The sequence below is a fragment of the Hemicordylus capensis genome, chromosome 8 (genome assembly GCF_027244095.1).
Source record: "Hemicordylus capensis ecotype Gifberg chromosome 8, rHemCap1.1.pri, whole genome shotgun sequence".
In the NCBI taxonomy this organism is placed as follows: Eukaryota; Metazoa; Chordata; class Lepidosauria; order Squamata; family Cordylidae; genus Hemicordylus; species Hemicordylus capensis.
In genome coordinates, this window is record NC_069664.1 from 25,430,668 (window position 1) to 25,449,189 (window position 18,522).

An 18,522-nucleotide genomic window follows, 5' to 3' on the forward strand; every position below is an offset into this window, starting at 1 on the left:
ATATTATCTCAGGCCTTAGACTAGTAATAACCTATTCACACATGTAAGTCAACAATGGGTGTTGCAATCCTCAAGTGGTGTTCAGGAATGTGTGAAGCATCCACAGCCTCCACTACTGGTGGGTTTTGTTTTTTGTAATTATCAAGAGATTAAAGAAGGATAGTTATTAAAAGCATGGAACCAGGGAGGAGTGCTGGTCAAGCATGCATTGCCCCCTTAGCTAAGCAGGGTCCACCCTGGTTTGCATTTGAATGGGAGACTACTTGTGAGCACTGTAAGATATCCCTTAGGGGATGGGGCTGCTCTGGGAAGAGCACCTGCATGCTTGCAGGCATAAGTTTCCAAGTTCCCTCCCTGGCATCTTCAAGATAGGAATGGGAGAGACTCCTGCTTGCAACCTTGGAGAAGCTGCTGCCAGTCTGTGAAGACAATACTGTGCAAGATGGACCAGGGGTCTGACTCTGTATATGACAGCTTCCCAAGTTCCTATGGAACACATTTATAGCAATATGAAAAGAGATAACATATCCAAGAACAGTATGTGGGCACTTTACTTCTGAATATGCATGCATAAGATTGCACTGTAAGAAACAGAAACTGGATCTCATAACTGGCTTTTGTTTCTTAGGGTGCAAAGGGGGAGATTACTATGCACATTATGATTAAAGTCCCAGCGATTTCATAAGAGTAGTGTCTCTGTCTTACAGTGCAATATTAAGCATGTTTAAAGGTAAAGTGTGCTGCCAAGTCAATTTCGACTCCTGGCTTCCACAGAGTCCTGTGGTTGTCTTTGGTAGAATACAGGAGGGGTCGACCATTGCCTCCTCCTGTGCATTATGAGATGATGCCTTTCAGCATCTTCCTATATCTCTGCTGCCCAATATAGTACCAGCAGGGATTCGAACCAGCAACCTTCTGCTTTTTAGTCAAGCATTTTCCCGCTGTGCCACTTAAGGTGACTACTCAGAAGTGAATCCTGATGATTTAGGTGGCGTTTAACCTCAAATGTATAAAAATTGTGTCCCAAATTATATAAAATGGCATTAACTAGTGGGAAGAACAGGGATTTCCTTACTTTGTTATAGCACCTATGCATAATGTGGAATTGAAATATCCTGTTACACATCTGAATGACCAGGCAATATACGTTAACAGAAAATCAATTAAGAAACTGCATTAAAAATAGAATTATTTCTTACTCTGCATAGATCTATGTCCAATGAAAATATTACATGAGGGTTTTCATTACAATTCAATGGCCGTATTTGCACGTATTACGGAACCGCAGGTCCAATTGACCAGTGGTTCTGCTCCCCCCTCCCCCACTCTCCCATCCGAATTCAGACATTCAGGAGGGCTCCCTTGCTGCCTGCACAGAGGAGGGGGAATCGGCTGCCTGGACTTCCTTTGGGACTGAAGGACAGCCCCGACAGCCAATAGCAGCTGGAGCAAGGGAAGAGCTTCCTCCCTTAACTCTGGTTGCAAAGCAACCAGACTGCAGTGCCAGAATTCGGATTTAACAGAACCAGGGGTCCAGGCGGCAGACCTTACTACAAACCTAAGGTACAGATCACTGTCCAGGGAGGAAAACCACAGGTCTATTTTCTTTCTTAACTGCAGTTGCCGGCATTCAGACATTTGGAAATGGAAAATGGAGGCCCCTTTACCTCCAGTTCTGTGTTACATGTGAATGCAGCCAGTGTTATACCATCACAGATATTTTTCCCTGCTCATTGCTCCCACTTGAGTTAAGCCAATTAGTCACAAGCATCATCAGAACTATGAAGGGTACCCAGACCAGGGCTTAGCATAGGTTGCAAGACCCAAGTTTTAACACACAGCTGGGATTAAATCTATTTTTGCATCAGAGCGGGGTGGAGCCTTGCTTTTCACCGACTGGACTAAAAACTCGCATTCCATAGCAACTGAATCAGATTTGCAGGCCCCTAGAGGGTAACACTTGCTTGAGCTATCTGGAGTGGTTTCCTCTGCAAATACTTATTTGCATGTGGCACGTTGTAGTCTGGACTGGGAAACATAGGAAGCTGCCTTCTACCGAGTCAGACCATTGGTTAATCTAGCTCAGTATTGTCTACACAGACTGGCAGCGGCTTCTCCAAGGTTGCAGGCAGGAGTCTTTCTCACCCCTATTTTGGAGATGCCAGGAAGGGAACTTGGAATCTTCTGCATGCAAACAGGCAGTGCTCTTCCCAGAGCAACCCCATCCCCTAAAGCAGGGTTTCTTAACCATGGGCCCCCAGATGTTGTTGGACTACAACTCCCATCATCCTCAGCCACAAAGGCCATGTCTGGGAATGATGGGAGTTGTAGTCCAACAACATCTGGGGATCCAAGGTTAAGAAACCCTGCCCTAACCCTGGTGGCGCAGTGGTAAAACTGCCGCCCTGTAACCAGAAGGTTACAAGTTCGATCCTGACCAGGGGCTCAAGGTTGACTCAGCCTTCCATCCTTCCGAGGTCGGTAAAATGAGTACCCAGAATGTTGGGGGCAATATGCTAAAATCATTGAAAACCGCTTAGAGAGCTCCGGCTATAGAGCGGTATATAAATGTAAGTGCTATTGCTATTGCTATTGCTGCTAAAGGAAATATCTTACAGTGCTCACACATGTAGTCTCCCATTCAAATGCAAACCAGGGCAGACCATGCTTAGCAAAGCGGACAACTCACATCTTATTACCATAAGAGCAGCTTCCCGCTGGTGGGAAATAAGTGACTGGCCCTCGCTCCCTCCCCCCAATTATAACCACATAATTCCACCATCCCTGCCAGGAATTTCTGCAACCTTTGGACTAAGTTAACGGAAAGGCAATTTAGTCCCTAGAGCTGGATGACCAGTTGGTCATCCCATCCAATTCTGAAGAAGAGAGAGACTCAAATGGAGACCAGGTGCTCCAATTTCAGCTTTTTCCTTTCTCTACCTTTCCTTGTGCTAGGTTGAAAGCATGAGGTTATGCCCTGGCAGGGATCTCTCTTCTCAGAAAATGAGAAGTCACCTGACAGACCTGTTCATCATCACAGAGGTACCTGGTGCTGCCCCATTCCCTTACAGGAAGGGTGGCCGGAAGATTCTTCAGCCAGTAAACTGTCCCTGGCCCGGTTGCCCAGGACAGGGAGACAACTAGCATCTTTTATTATTTTTAAAACAGCACATTTTACAAGAGAGTTTCAAAAACTATAATTGTATAAGCCAGTGGCTTCCAGTCATATGCAACTACAGAAAGACAAGGCATGTGCATACCCAATATGTGGATAATGGTTTGCTAGAATTCTAGCAAATTTCACCTAAATGAAACCTTCGACAGGAATCCAGACATTCCTGCTTAGGGCAACCCACCTAGGGATACATGCTACAGAAGGACCTCTAGTCTCAAAAAGGATACCACAGAGCTGGGAATAGTAGTGAAAAGGGCAGCTAGAGAAGAATATGCATCTAAGAAATGCCTTAAGGTGCATCTTTTGAATCAGACCTCTGGCAGTTGTTTTAATGTATCCCCCCCCCCCACTCGACTGCTCTGAGCTTTCTTTAAGTTTTGATGACTGTGAACTGGAGACCACTTGTTTGGATGGTGCAAAAATGCAACAAATGATCTAAAGTATCTCGTGAGATTTGCTGGGCGACTCTGGGCCAGTCACTTCTCTCTTGGCCTAACCTACTTCACAAGGTTGTTGTGAGGAGAAACTTAAGTATGTAGTACACCGCTCTGGGCTCCTTGGAGGAAGAGCGGGATATAAAATGTAAATAACAACACCAGAACAATGACAATGGTAATGTTAGGAACTAAGACACCTTTGCTACAAGGAAAGGAGAAAGCACAGAGCCTTCTGAAAAAGTTGAGGAATGATAATGAGGAAGACCCCAGGGACCACCATTGTGTGGCTTATCTGTGGACAGGAGCTTTATCAAGGGAGGTGTGTGTGTGTGGGGGGGGACTAGCCAAACTCAGGGTTCATCCTCACCTTGGTGGGTATCCCTCAGCCGTTGGGACATCTTTGCATATCAGAGGGCATAGCTTGAGCACATCAAGAAGATGCCAAGGGTCCGAGGTGCAAAGCTAGGCCTCAGCCTCTTGCCCCACGCCAGTTTCTTATGCCCCTCAGCCTGAGGTCCAGGGTTTCTCTCCCTATCTTCCTCCTACATTGCATTTGTCCAGAAAGTCCAAGCAGAATTCGCCTCACTGCCTCTTGGGCTTCAGTCACTCTCTGCCTGCCCTGACAGAGCCTCTATGCAAAAGCCAGACTTGCCCCAGGTGTGGCTTTTCCCATGCAGGCTTTGCAGTGATGAGAAAGGCTGCAGCTGGTGCAACCTTCCCTCCCAGGGGCCTCTTCAAGGCAGAGCAGCCCCCCTCAGGGTGAAGCTGAGGTTCCTTGCCTCAGGGTTCTTCAGCTCCCAAAGCACCCTTGCTGGCAAAGCTGCCACTTAGGGGGCAGCCCTGCCCCTATGTCCTTTAGAGCAGCTGAGGGAGAAATGAAACCTCCAATTCTCTCTCCCCACCACTGCTGTTACAAGGAGCTCCTTTGCAGGCTTCATTTCCTGGAGTCAAGCTGTTGTTATAAGCACAAGCGTCAGGCCAGGCAGGAAAAGTGATAACTTTGGTTGCCTGTCCATCACTCACAGAGGGATATACTCGTGAAATTGGGGCCTTAACCCAGAATTTGGCTTTTAAAAAGACAAATCTAACAACCTTTCCCACCCACCCCAGCAAGATATCTATGCCTTTAAGACCTAAAAAACATGGAACAGCTGGTGTTTCCCCCAGCTCAGAGGTGCCATGCTAGAGGAAGAAACGCATTACATGTGACATGGCTGCCAGTCATGAAGCTTTTCACAGCACAGGAGCCATGACAGAGAAAAGTGGCAACTCTAACCAACAGCCACGAAGGGTGTGCCCCTAGTGCCACCTTTCTTCAATATCCGACTGCAGCTCCCATCACCTTCAGCCACAAAGGGAAGGATTGCACGCCACAGTATCATACTTGGACTACAACTCCCATCTTCCTCAGCCACAATGGTCAGGATGGCATGCCACAATAGCATGCTTGTACTAGGAACATAGGAAGCTGCCATATACTGAGTCAGACCATTGTCTATCTAGCTCAGTATTGTCTTCACAGACTGGCAGCGGCTTATCCAAGGTTGCAGGCAGGAGTCTCTCTCAGCCCTATCTTGGAGAAGCCAGGGAGGGAACTTGAAACCTTCTGCTCTTCCCAGAGCAGCTTCATCCCCTGAGGGGAATATCTTGCAGTGCTCACACTTCTAGTCTCCCATTCATATGCAACCAAGGCAGACGCTGCTTAGTTAAGGGGACAAGTCATGCTTGCTACCACAAGACCAGCTCTCCTCTCCTTCAACTTCCATCATGCCCAGCCAGAACAGGGATGATAGCACACTATCGTATCATACTTGGACTACAACTCCCATTATCTCCAGCCACAATGGGGATGATAGCACACCACAGTATTATATGTGGACTACAACTCCCATCATGCACAACTACAGTGGCCAAAGGAATGATAAGAGTTGTAGTCCTACAGCAACCGGAGACCCGAGTTTGAGAACTCCTGCCCTGTATTATTTGGAGGAAATCAAAAACCATCTCCCAGCGGCCAGCACCCACACCTGCCGTGTCTGAGATCAGCAGGCGGTGATCAAGCGGCCAGCCCCGTTTCTCCCCAGGAGAAGGAGATGGGGCAGCTGCGGACTCCACAGCAGCCTGTAGACAGGCAGGCGGGTCCCTGCAGATCTCTTGCAAAGGGCTCCCACATCCTAGGGATGCGGCCCTATCCAGCACCCTTTTCCCAAAAGCAACCAGCCAATTGCTGCCAGGAAGACCACAAGTGGCGCATGATGGAAATAGCCATCTCCCCTGCATTTCACAGGAATCTGATATCCAAAAATATATACTGCCCCTAAATATGGAGGTTTCACTTCGCTATTTCCGAGGTTTCACTTAGCTCTTATGGCTGATACAGGTTGATAGACCCACCCCTCCATGCTGACAGAGGGATTGGGTGGGATGGGGTGGGGTGGGGTGGGGGTGGGAAGAAATATACCTTTTGGGAGGAGAGATGGGTTATTAGGTTTGGGAAGTGCTAAGTAAAATGGCGGGGGGAGCTTAAGTAAAAAGCTTTGGGAGGAATCTCCCCCCCTGCATTAATTCCCTGCCTTTCCCCCTCAGCTTTCTGTCTCCTTAAGGTTCCTGTATCTCAGTCCACCACTGGCTATGTTTTCCGTCCCTTATCCACCCTGCCTTTGGGGTCCTGCTCCCTTAAACTCACGCCTCAACCCCCCAACCCCCACATTATAATATATTTCACACACACACACACACACACACACACACACACACACACACAACATTATAATATTTGACTGGTAGGGGGAACATCATACAGATACCCTATATGCAAAAGTGAGATGTTCATCATAGATATATACAGAGATGTACATCATGGAAGGTTGTTTTCCTCTCACCCCTCTTACAGCACTGAGTTTAGGATTACCAGATTAAGTTGATTGGCAATAGATCAGGAAAGATGAAAGAAAACCCTTTAAAAAAAACACCCTTAAAGAAAACCCTTGCATAACACAGAATGGCAATATAGTGACCACTTAACACATGTATGCAAATTAACTCATGGAACTCACTGCCTCATGATATAGTGATGGGTGATGGCTTGAATGCATTAAAAAGAGAGAGAGAGAGAAATTCATGGATGAGATTTCCAACTATCATGATACTATCATATTTAACTGTCATGATAGTTAAACAGAGGCTCTGTTTCAAGAGAGTATACCTATTTTTTTGGGGGGGGATACTGCTGGGGAAAAAGCATGAAGCAAGGCTGTTGCCTTCATGCCCTGCTGCAAACCTCTCAAAAGCATATGGTTAGGCACTCTTGGGATATTTTCCTTCAGCATCTTGGGGTTTTTGTTTCTAAGTATTTAGGATTTCTTTGCCCATTGAGATGAAGTTATTCATGTAGGTAACCTCTCAATGCTAAAGTGATGGCCACAAAAGAACCCTTTCATGTGTTTTTAGAAAGCACAATGAGGCTTCCTGTGGGGATACATAATAATATGTATTTCACTGATGGAGCTTCTCAGGACAATGATGGCAGGGGATATTTGTTTTTGTATAGAAGGAAAAGCATCTAAAATGCATATTTAAATTGATAGGCAGAGCCAGCTCCAAGTGGAGGCATTACGGTCTGCTGAGTGCATTTTACCATGAGAGTTTTTTCCCTTCTTTTTCCTCTCCCCCTGTGTGTGTGTGTGTGTGTGTGTGTGTGTGTGTGTGTGTGTGTGTTTAAATGCTGCCTTGGTGCATATTTACCAGAGAATTTAGTCTCTTAGGGAAATAATATACAGCCTTCAGTGAAAGAAATACATTTTTCTGCCAGATTTTCTTCTGAAGGCACAGAAATGCATCCACAAAGCTACAAAGAAGCAGAGATGGTGAAACCACCAAGCTCCCCTTCAAAGACGGTTTGAGGGACCTACATTTTCCATCCAGAACTATATATTTTGTACCAGACTTCTGCCAGTTCCATCTGTGAATTTACTGGCATCCAGAAAGTTCCTTTGGGTTCCAGCAGTTTTGATAGTTTGCTCAAAACTGTAGGCTCGAGAAAACTCTAAAACAGTGCTGCACAACTTTGGCCTGTCAGCTGTTGTCAGACTACAATAACCATCATCTCCTGCCACAGTGGTCAACAAGGATGATGGGAGCTGCAGTCCAACAACCGCTGGAGGGTGGAAGTTTATTTATTCATTTTGCATTTCTCTACTGCACTTCCTCCATGGAGCCAAGAGAAGGATGCCTGGTTATGTTTCTTTTCACAGCAACGCTGTGAGGTAGGTTAGTCGGAGAGAGACATGACTGGCCCAGGGCCACCATGGTGGGGATTTGAACTTGGGTCTCCTCAGCCTTGTCCAGCACTCAACTCTAACCACTACACCACACTGGCTCTCATGAAATGATGCTGCTTAGCAAAGGGGACAATTCATGCTTGTTACCACAAGACCAGCTCTCCTCCCATGGAGATTTCTGTAGAGAGAACAGTTGGCAGAAGGAAGATAGGAAAGAGGATCCTTTAACGTACAGCTACTGTGCTTTGTGTCATCTTTCAGTCTTTGCCCAGCTGAGCTGGTGAATCATATCATTATTGTCATCTGCAGCATGCCTTATCCCTGGTGCAGGGACAGACACCCTTTGCATTTGGAGAAGGACTGTGTACAATGGGCAGTGTTCAGTGCCCCCTAAGTAGCCACTCACCCAGCTGGGCTCCTTCATACCTTGGATACATTTGCTATCTCTCTCTCTGATCCCACTTTCCTTTCCATCTGTGCTGTTCCCTCTATGTGCCTGAATGAAAGGCTACCCTTTTCTCCTTGACATCTTGTTAGAATGTGAATACAACATCTATTGATTTGCATTTCATACAAACCAAAGAAAAACATATTAAAAAAATGTTCTCTGAACTCATGGCTACCAAAAGAATAAATAGAACACAGTGGTAAATTGGCACATCAGTGGCCCAGCTGTCAGTCAGACCCTCCCCCCCCCCCGCCCTGAGATTCAGTTACACCAGATGTTGCAGCCTATAACCACTGGCTAAGAGGCCAGCTTTGTTGGGGAGATGGGTTTTTGCATGAGGACCTTTTGTGTAACAAAGCTTGAAATGTTAGCTGAAGAGAAGAAGAAAAGGCTAATAAGACTGGAAGATTCAAAATGATCCAAAATGATCAGAGTTTAGAGCATTTTCCCTACAAAAAAGACTAAATAATTTCTGGTTGTTCTTAGACTAGGGGGAAATATGACTAAGATAACACAATAGAGACATACAATTATGAATGATATGGAAAATCACAGACTCACTGAGAATTCCTTTAAGGCTATCTAATCCACCCCCACCCACCCTCACTGGAAATCCTCCCAGAGGGCCTTCATCAATCTCAATCTTTGATTCATTTTAATAAGAGCTTTAAAACTCTCCTTTGTTAAAGAAGCTTTTTTAAAGTGCCTGTAAATGGGTCTCTGGTTTTAATCATTTTTAGTCCTGATTGCTGTTTTATCTTATTTTTCTCTTTATCTATTAGCTATTTTATCTTCCTGCCTTTTCATGTGTCTTCTCTCTCTCTTCATGTGCCTTCTCTGATTGGGAGGTTGAAGGCCAGCAAAAGCCATAGATCACAGTCCCTAGAATCATAGATAATATCTTCAGTGTCCATTTCTAGTCATTCTTTGAGGTCATCCATCCATCCCTTCTTTCTCCTTCCTCTTGATCTTCTTCCTGCAAGCTTTCCTTCTAGCATTAGTGGTGGTATCTGATAATTTTTAGTGGTGGTAATTGATAATTTACTCCTCTGAGGATATGCCCACAATACTCCAGTTTGCATCTCTTGATTGTATTATTTGTTTATGTGTTTTTGCTTTCTGGAGTACTTCTTCATTTGTTGTTCTGATGGTCCATTTAATCTTGAGTATTCTTCTGAGACACCATGTCTCCGAGGCTTCCTGTTTTTTATGTGCTTCTTTGTTGATAATCCAGGTTTCACATCCATATAGGAGAAGAGACTAGAAGTGTCTTAGTGTGTTTTATTATGTTCTTTTGTGTTTTTATTGTGTTTTATTGTTGATCCTTTGTTTTATGGTTTTATTATAAGCCGCTCTGAGCAGCAGTGAAGGGCAAAAAATAAATATTTATTTTATATAAATATAAATATTTTAAATACATAAAGAGGATGTCCAGCCTTTGCTTGAAGACCTCCAGCAAAGGAGAGACCACCACTCCCATATAGGTAAGTGAATCCCTTGTCAAACCATTCTTACTATTTAATTTTTTTTAACCTAATGTTCAACTGAAATCTACTCTCCTGTCAGTTAAGCCAATTAAATTAAGTCCTTCCCTCTGGGACAAAAGATAATATGTCTTTGCTTCTTCTGCATTACAGCTCCCCAACTATTTGAAGAGTGCTATCAAGTTGCAATTGTCTCTTCTCCAGTCTGAACACATCCAGTTCCAGTTTAGACTTTCCTCCTAGGGTTTGTTTCCCAGACTCTTGACCATTTATGTCACCTTTCTCTGAGCCCATTTCAATTTGTCTACAGCCTTTATATGCATCATTCTTAAACTGTGGTGCCCAAAACTAGACACAATCCTCCACATGAGATCTCCAAAGGAGAAAGTGGACAGAGAGAAGATCTTCTCCCTCACTCAACACTAGAACTCAGGTTTAATTATTATATTATTATTTTACACAGACAGGTGTTATTGACTGGTTTGTTTTATACAGACATCGAATCCTTCCCAAGGACCTGGGATGCCAGAATTTTATTGTCAGTGTTGTTGCTGTTGTTATAGATATCGTCGCAGAATATAGGCTGTTCCCAGTAAAGCTGCTTTTTGTAATTGGCTGATGGTGATTTCTGTGGCCCCTATGGTGTTGAGGTGCTCTTCAAGGTCTTTTGGAACTGCACCCAGGGCGCCAATTACCACTGGGATTATTTTGGTCTTTTTCTGCAACAGCCTTTCAATTTCAATTTGTAGATCTTTGTATTTGGTGATTTTTTCTATTTCTTTTTCTTCTATTCTGCTATCCCCTGGTATTGCTATGTCGATTATTTTCACTTGTTTTTCTTTCTTCTCGGCTACAGTTATATCTGGTATATTGTGTGGTAGATGTTTGTCTGTTTGTAGTTGGAAGTCCCATAATATTTTTACATCTTCATTTTCTATTATTATTGTTGTTGTTGTTGTTATTGTTATTAAAAAAGACACCATGCATAATTAATATATGGATATGGATGTCATATGTTAGCAGTTAGAACCCTGCTAACTGGGCAAAGAGGCACCTTTTACCATGGTGATTCTCTTTATTTAGCAGGGGAAGAGTAACTTGCCCTATCCACCCCCAGCACAGTACTTCCAGTGACTGTTGCTGGTGTGTGTCTTATGTTTCTTTTTAGAGCCCTTTGGGGACAGGGAGCCATCTTATTTGTTTGTTATTTCTCTTTGTAAACCGCCCTGACCCATTTTTGGAAGGGTGGTATAGAAATTGAATTAATAATAATAATAATAATAATAATAATAAGAAGAAGAAGAAGAAGAAGAAGAAGAAGAAGAAGAAGAAGAAGAAGTTGTTAAAGGGAAGATGCACAGGCCAGGAATTTTCAACAGGTGCCTTTTGCATGCAGAGGGAAGAAAATCTGCACCTACTGAAACACCCTCTTCTGGGCATTTATTAAAGAGAGAGGAGACCTGTACTCCCTCCCCCATATGGCAGTCTTACACATGGAATTTTCTGCCATAAGATGGCAGTGACCACTAGACGACTTAAAAGGGGAACTATAAACCTGCATGGAGAACATAGGTCTTCCAACAACAGTTAGCCATGACAGCCAAATGGAAACCCTCCTCCTACCCCGTGTTCAGAAGCAGGGAGTCTTTGAATACAAGTTGCTGGAGGAAAACGGGGGAATGAAACAGGTTGCTCTGTTCTGCATTTTGGCAGGGCATTGTATGTTGTGAAGCAATCTATTTGCAATGCATGGACTTGATTCTGACCTGTGTGAAGTTTATGCTGTGAGGGAAATAAGAAGTCATGCCCTTTGGCATTGCCTGGTTTTTAGTCTGGAACAGGAGACGTGATGAACTACAGGGTTTGGATATTGGGGCTTCAACTCTGGAGGTTTCCATTCAGAACAGAAAGCTTTGAGGCTTAGTAATGAAAGCATGGTGGAGATTTCTGGATGCCACCAGTATCTATAAGTGCCTATAACTGCAGGAGATTAGTTGAAGACCAGTAGGTGGGGGTGGCCATAAGGCCTGTTTTTGGCCTGGCTGTGCCATAATCCATCCATAGACAAAGAAGAAGAAACAGGGGTATGTGGTTGCCTTCATTCCCTGATGGTGGACTGTCTTTTTACTTGGAGAATGCCATGTAAGTAAAGATGTCCAATCTTTATAAGTATGCATGTATAATTCAAGATGCTCAGTAAGAATGAATATATTGTGCAGCAGCTTCATGATATGATATCTCTATAGTGCTGTGGTGGAGGAAGAAGCTATACAAGGGTTGCTCCAAAAGCCACTGAGGAAGATCAGGAGGATCGAAACACGTATGGCTGGCATAAAGGAACTACTTTGATTGCTTACTCTCCAGAGGAATTCCAATAAGAAGAGCATAGACTTTTGGCTAGCTCCAATATAAACAACTGCAGTGCACTTGTTTACGTACATGTTGTAGGAATTGCAGTATTATTATTTTATGGAATTTTATTTGATTCATGTTTTTCCATTGTGATTTTACACATTTGCAACTTACATAGTGAAAATAAAATTGTGGTTTCTATGTTTACAACAGATTAGGATCCATAGAATATTATATGTGGGGGGTGGGTTGTTTTTCTCATTTCTGTTGGTTCTTTTACCCACTACAAAATCCTTGTTGTTTGTTCTGTCTAGATACATAACAGGGATTCTCAATGTTGTGTCCCCAGATATTATTGGACTTCAACTCCATAATCCCCAACCAAAGGCCATTGGGGCTGGGGATTATGGGAGTTGAAGTCCAATAACATCTGGAGAACCACTCAACGTTGAGAATCCCCAGAATGGGGTGGGGGGCACAACTTTGGCCCTGCAGCTGTTGCAGGACTACAGCTCCTAACATCTGCAGACCCAGTGGTCAACAGTAAAAGATGAAGGCAGTTGTTGCTGGAAGGCCGAAGTTGTGCACCCCTAACCTAGAAGCACCTGTCTTGCCAGTATAGGGGATTGTGCTGGATCAGAGGAACTCTTGGTCCAATACATACTGAGGTGGGTCTCACGATCCGTGAGACCCACTTTTGCCAAAACTGCGGGGAGAGCAGGCTAAGCCCGCTCTCCCCACAGACGATCGGGCAGGGAGCCCTGGGCGGCCAGATCGGCCACCCACACGATTGCCGGCTCCGTGATGGAGCCGGCAGGGGCTTGGGGGAGCGGGGGCTGATCGGCCCATGCAAGCTTCAGCATGCTGGTGAGACCCCCAGAGCCGGGAGGCGGCTTTTCGCCTCCCCTCCGGGGGTCTCCTCGTGAGTAGGCTCTGTGCAGAGCCGTGCCGAGGCTACTTACAATCCGATATCCCGGGTTTGCGGAGCACTTGCTCCACAAACGCGGGCTAAGGGGCGGGCTACTTGAGCGGGTTAGCCGCTCAAGAACCACCGGGCTTGCAGCCAAGCCCGGTGGTTCTCACGATTGAAGAAAATCGGGCTAGCGAAGGCTAGCTCGTTATTCTTCAATCATGTGAATAGCCTCAATGACTTCTCTTATGTTCAGGTATAAGAATAATGGGCACCTCTCTGGAGTCCTGTTCATTTTACTGAAGCTATTTTGGCTTCCTCAGTTTAATAAATGTTTTGCTTCAGATGAAATCCACTAGTAAGCTTGAGATGCACAGAACGACCTTGCAATATTTCACTACTTCTATTACAACATCCTTGGGCTTCCTTTGAGATTCTTCAGCTGCTGGAGGAGCGACTCCTGAATTAACTTCAGATTGCAATTTGAGGCAAAACATTGATGGCAGCTCTAACCAGTTGGCTCAGAGGGGATGGACCTGTAGCTCGGTGGAAGAGCAGCTGCTTTGCATGCAGAAGATCCCAAAGTTTAATCCCTGGCAGCATCGTCAGGTAGGGCTGGGAAAGAACCCTGGAAGTGGGTGAGCGTGGATTAGTCCAATATTTACGGAAGGGCTGAAGCTGTGCAGACAATACTTAAATTACTTGACTTGGCATAAGGTGACTTTTATGTACCCTCAGCAGGCCTGCATCTTTTCACTAGGATCATATTGAAGCACTAATAAAGCTGCCTTTGTGAAATCCGGAGCACAGTCTCATCTCCACAAGGGATCCATCCACTCCTGCAGAAGACTGCAGCTATGGGGTTCCATCTTGAAAAGCAGGGAAATGGTCCTCACTGCAGCATTTGTTATATGGGATAGTAGCTGGCGGGAACCCAGAAAGAAGGTAGTAGCCACTGGCAGCATCAGGTTCACTGCAAGGCAGAAGCCAAAGAGAGCATAAACATGGAAGGAAGGGAAGGAAGGAGAAAACATAACCCAAACTCTCGAGCGCATGGGAAACAAAGAGCTCGGCAGAGCAATATGGCTCCAACAAACTGAGAACAATCAGGCTGAGCCGTATGAATGGATTAAGCAGTATTTAGCGGCTGAGGAGGATAAAGAAGAAGTGGGCTGAGTGTGGGAGAAGATACACCACAATATATTGTTCATGTCTCAGAGTGCCAAGCTACTGAAAGCCTTTAAAAGCATTATATCCTGGTTATAGTCTTAATTTTCTTCCTTCCCAAGTTGCTCATATTAATTTGCATACATCTCCCCTCCCTTATGGCTTTTTCAAACCCCACCACTGCTGCTTCAGATGTGCTAAAAACATACCACCACCATTACTCACTTGCAACTCTTCCAATAGAAAAAATCCCTTCTTCATTATCCTTGGCTGCCGCAGAGGGAGAGGCAAGACCATAAAAGAGGGGCGTCATTAGGGAGGGGCGCATGGGGCATGGGCCCCCACTGAATTGCTCAGAGCCCAAATCTCATCAGCCGCCTCCCTCCATGTGATCTCTCCAGAGAGGAAGTGCAACAGTGGAGCTACCTGCACAGAGCAGGGGAGAAAGATCCTATTCCTTGCTTAGTGCTCTGCTGCTTCCACCTTGGGTGCTATATTCCAATATTACCAACTTGGGGGGGGGGAACATACTATATTCCTGGGGGATATGGTTGGCTCTATCCAACCCCAGCACAGCATCCCTGCAGTGGCTGTTACTGGTACCTGCCTTATGTTTCTTTTTAGATTGTGAGCCCTTTAGGGACAGGAGACCATCTTATGTATGTATTATTTATTTTTCTATGTGAACCACTGTGAGAACTTTGGTTCTTGTTCCAACAAAGGGCTATTATCAGTTCTTTTCTTTACATTTATATCCTACTCTTCTTCCAAGGAGCCCAGAGTAGTCTACCTGGTTATGTTTATCTGCACAACAACCCTATGCGGTAGGTTAGGCTGAGAGAGAAGTGACTGCCCCAGAGTCACCCAGTGAGTTATATGGCTAAATGGAGATTTGAACTCAGGTCTCCATGGTCCTAGTCCAAAACTCTAACCACTATGAGGGGTCAGAAGTCATCCTAGATTAGAACATAAAATACATCAGAACAGCCCTGCTGGATCAGGCCCAAGGCCCATCTAATCCAGCATCTTGTTTCACACAGTGGCCCCACCAGATGCCTCTGGAAGCCCACAGGCTTCTGAGGCTGGAGGTAGCCTATAGCCCTCTGACTAGCAGCCGTTGAGAAGACCTCTCCTCCCTCACATTATCCAAACCCCTCTTAAAGCCATCCAGGTTGTTGGTTGTCATCATATCTTGTGGCAGAGAATTCCACAAGTTGATTATGCATTGTATGGAAAAGTACTTCCGTTTGTTGGTCCTAAATTTCCTGGCAATCAGTTTCATGGGATGACCCCTGGTTCTGGAGAATTGATAGTGTGAAGGCATTCTCTCTTGGTTTACCAGTGGAGAATACAGCTGTCCCATTTGAGGGTCTTTTGGTGGGTATATTGTAAGTATCAAGTGTTTTCTAGAAAAAATATTTTTAAAAATTATAAAACATTTTAAGAGTATTTCTTGTGGTTACTTTTTCCAGCCAGATATATAGAATCTCAGGAAGTACCACATTTGGTCCGTGTGCTGTTTGTTGAACCTCAACGACAGCATTCAGGCTCCACCACAGATATGAAGGTTAGTTAATTGGTTTATTAACAGGGTTCTACCCTATTCTCTATGGTCACCTTAAGTGGCGCAGTAGAGAAATGCTTGACTAACAAGGAGAAGGTTGCTGGTTTGAATCCCTGCTGGTACTATATTAATTAGCAGACCCCTGCTAACTTGGCAAAGAGGCACCTTTTACTGTGGTGATTCTTTATTTAGCAGGGGGAGAGTAACTGGCCCTATCCACCTCCAGCACAGTACCTCCAGTGACTGTTGCTGGGGTCTGTCTTGTGTTTCTTTTTAGATTGTGAGCCCTTTGGGGACAGGGAGCCATCTTATTTATGTGTTATTTCTCTGTGTAAACTGCCCTGAGCAATTTTTGGAAGGGCAGTATAGAAATCAAATAAATTATTTATTTATTTATTTATTTAGTTAGTTAGTTAGTTAGTTAGTTAGTATGTATATCTGTACACCACCCCAAACTTCCATCTCTGGGCAGTTTACAACAACATAAAACAAATTAAAACAGAAATGAAAACCTTAAACCGCAAGTCTATTTAAAAAGCTTGGGTGGGGAAAAAATATTTAGAGATTTTTTAAAAGTTGTCAGAGATAAGGAAGCTCTTATTATTTCAGCAGGGAGCACATTCCAGAATTTCAGAATATATATTGCATAATATATTATTGTATTACATAATATATTTTCCTAAGATGGAAGAAGCCACTGCAGAAGGCTTGTGAGATTTCAGTGGGATCCCCGAAGTGGAGAAGTGGAGCTCTGGTGGCAAAGAAGTAAATGACTGGAAGGTAGCTCTGATCCCTTTTCATGTGCATTGTTGGGAAAGGCTGAGAACAGTAGTGCTTATTACACTGGTGTCTCTTGGTAGCTATAAAGGTATAATTAAAATTTCAGAAAAATAAAGGATGTGCTGGATTTGATTATAATTTTTTGTTTTGTGGGGGAGCTACCTTTAATTAGATATTTTAGTTTGCACAGGCTACCTGGACCCCAAGTTAAGAAATCCTAGCATGGACATAGTGTAGCTCTATACATCACACTCAACCTGAAGTTTTGCAGAGGGGTCAGAGCCCTGGGAAAGGACCCTACTTCAGGTGTTGGGCAGGACATTCCAAGATGGGTTGTACCGTATAGATCTGCCCATCTCGGCATATTCTACCCTACTTGCAGTACAGAACCCAACATCTGTAACCAAGATCTTAAATGAGAGACAGATGTTGGGCTTCGTACCACAGGTAGGATAGAAAATGCCAAGATGGGCGGGTTCGTAAGACAGGCCCAATCTTGGCACCTCCTGCATGGCATCAGAAGTCGGGCCTGTGCACATTCCCAGGGCTCTGACTGCTCCACCAAACTTCAGATTCAGCATGACACGTCCAGCTGTGAAAAGGTCATGCCCCTTCTAGTTCAATGCAGCCTAGCAGCCATGGGCCTAGGGCAGGTCTGCACAACTCTAGCCCTCTAACTCTTGTTGGACTACAGTCCCCATCTTTCCCCAACCACAGTGGCCAACAGTGAGGGATGATGGGAGCTGTAGTCCAACCACAACCGGAGGACCAAGGTTGTGCAGCCTTTGTCTAGGGCAGCGGTTCCCAACCAGCGTCTCTCCAGATGTTGCTGAACTACAGCTCCCAGCATCCCCAGCCACAATACCTTGTAGCTGGGGAGTGATGGGAGTTGTAGTTCATCAATGTCTGGAGGAACCCTGGTTGGGAACCACTGGTCTAGGGTCTTGACATGCCTCCCAAGAGCTGTGCCGAGATGGAAGTGATGCTGGCCTGACTGCTAGGGTCCATTTCTGTGCGTTGGGTGAGGTATGAAGGTAGCAGGAACTGCAGAGAGAGCACTATGTGTGTGGCAGAGGGGTGTGTGTGTGTGTGTGTGTGTGTGTGTGTGTGTGTGTGTGTGTAAGTCACACTGGTTGCAGTTTTGTTCCTCATCAGCTGACAACAGGATCCTCCCCCTTGAGCAGATGATGAAGTGTCTGATACCCTCATGCAAATCTTTGATCACAGTAATTATCTTCCACTGAAGTGTACAAAACACTTTATCTGAGCGCTGAAATCAACCTCCCTCTGCACGCACCCCCTCCCCTGCTGCCCCTCAGTATCTCCTGCGGCTCTGCTCTCCCCTATCTGATCCAATGTAAACACTCTATCACTGTCACCCCTGGCAGAATTTCCATTTCCCTTTGACGCAGCAGTGATGGGATGTGGAAAGCGACTCTCTTTGTGGTGGCTTTGATCAAAATGACTGGATGTCGTGTGGGGGGAAAACAAACCACAGTTCCTGATCCATAGGTAGGAGGTTCAAGGATACTCCAGGCATCATTCAGCAACCACGGAGTTCCTTCCAAACAATCAAAATAAAATAAGAGGGAGGGGGAAAGAAAGACCAAAAAAAATAAAAATAAAGGGGGGGGTTTCTTTCAGCCCTCCCTGTCTCCCCCTCCCTCCGGTTCATTGGCTTTGTGGGAGCTCTTCAGCTCTGTGTCTCGGCTAAGAACAGAGGAGGCTAGATTAAAGAACACACACACATGCCATGAAAACGCTGCCGGGAAAGCAGAAGGTAGTCAGATGAGAGGAAGTTGTCAGTTCAAGAGTCATATTGCAGAATAGCAGGCAAGAGGAAGTGAGGCTTTGAATGCATGAAGTTGCAGAGGCAGACCCCCTGTGGTTCACCTCGCTCAGTACTGTCTAGAGCAGGGCTGTAC

The 18,522-nt window shown here is 45.0% G+C and overlaps 1 protein-coding gene and 1 long non-coding RNA gene across 2 annotated transcripts in view; one reads left to right on the forward strand and one right to left on the reverse strand.

Annotated features, from left to right (window-relative positions):
• LOC128333663 (opioid-binding protein/cell adhesion molecule-like) overlaps positions 1–4,227 on the reverse strand; it is a 718,254-nt gene extending 714,027 nt beyond the window's left edge. Inside the window, exon 1 of the mRNA XM_053269409.1 lies at positions 3,980–4,227. The gene's annotated coding sequence lies outside the window, so the exon portion shown is untranslated. The remainder of the gene's footprint in view (positions 1–3,979) is intronic.
• On the forward strand, positions 1,486–12,388 carry LOC128333667 (uncharacterized). Its single transcript, XR_008311013.1, has 2 exons — positions 1,486–1,563; positions 12,071–12,388. It is a non-coding gene; the product is annotated as an uncharacterized LOC128333667 (long non-coding RNA).
• The last annotated feature ends 6,134 nt before the right edge of the window (positions 12,389–18,522 follow it).